Below are 1,391 nucleotides of genomic sequence, written 5' to 3'. Positions count from 1 at the left end.
ATAAAATAAAATTTTTTTTTATAAACAAATGAAATAAATATGAAATCTATTAAAATAAAAAAAAAAGAAAGAGGGAGCTCACTTTTTGTTGAAATTATATAAAACATTCTATAAGGTTTTGTTGAAAATTACATAAAATATTTTATACGGTTTGTGTTTTCTATTATAAAAATTTAGTAGATTAAAACCAATCAAGTGTGAGAAAAAAATTTAGGTTTAAAAATTTATGATAACCTTCAGTGAAAATTTTTCTGAGGGATGGCCTTACTGTTTTCATTAATTAATTCTCTATTTTATTTGGAAAGTGGAAAACTGAGTCTATAATGATAAAATAACATAAAACATCTAAAATATATTTTTATAAATTTAATTTCAAGGTAAAAATTTGTTTTTAATTTTAAATTCCAGAAGAACGTAAGTATAAAACTCATGCCATGATTCTTATTTCTAATTAATCATGGAACATGTTGTAATTAATCTTAATAAAAATATTTAAGTTTCAAACTTATTAGATATAATGTAAGATTATGGTCAAAGGAACTAAATGTTATTCCATGTTCTGCCACTTAACAAGCTTTGTAACCTTGGATATTATCTCTGTGTCTGAATGTTCTTTGTTGTACAAAGATTCTTACATGGGAAAGATACTACAAATTTCATTTATATTATATTTTATATATCTGCATGTATGATTTATATGTGTACACGGAGAGAAATATATAAATGGTAAGGCATTCCTTCCTGAAAATTTGGTATTTCACGTTTTATATTTATTGCTTTGCCATCTACATAAACTTTTCCACAGAAATAATTTTTCACATTTTCAGTACAAAGGGGTAGTTTGGTTTTAATAATAATTAGTTACTGACAACCAATTACTTATCAGGCACTATATTAGAAGTTGCTTCCAAACCATAAAAGTACATATATAAATGATTTTTTAAAATTTTTGTAACTTTTCAATAATTGCAATCTAGATGAGTGCACACATTCATATAGGATTCACTAAATGACGTTGTTAAAATTTGGTCTCCTGTAAGTTTTAGCACCCAACCAACCCGTAGACAGTGTCCACAGTGCTGGTACTCAAACCACACCTTGATTTGCTTCCATTTAAAAGTTCCTTGCGCTTTTTTCTTTTCAAGTTCTTATTCTTTTTTTGGTGTGTAGCATCCTCTACTTTCTCCTGGATGTTCCATTATTTCCTGATCTTACTCCACTTTAAAGATAATCTATATATTAAAAGATAGCCCAGTGCTCTCTCATTCAGAATTTATTTTTCGACCAGGTGCAGTGGCTCACACCAGTAATTCTAGCACTCTGGGAGGCTGAGGTGGGTGGATTGCTTGAGCTCAGGAGTTCGAGACCAGCCTGAGCAAAAGAGTGAGACC

The sequence above is a fragment of the Otolemur garnettii genome, unplaced genomic scaffold (genome assembly GCF_000181295.1).
Source record: "Otolemur garnettii isolate 467f Iridium unplaced genomic scaffold, OtoGar3 scaffold00003, whole genome shotgun sequence".
Taxonomy (NCBI): Eukaryota; Metazoa; Chordata; class Mammalia; order Primates; family Galagidae; genus Otolemur; species Otolemur garnettii.
The sequence above is the reverse complement of the archived record's forward strand: the minus strand, read 5'-3'. Positions refer to the sequence as shown.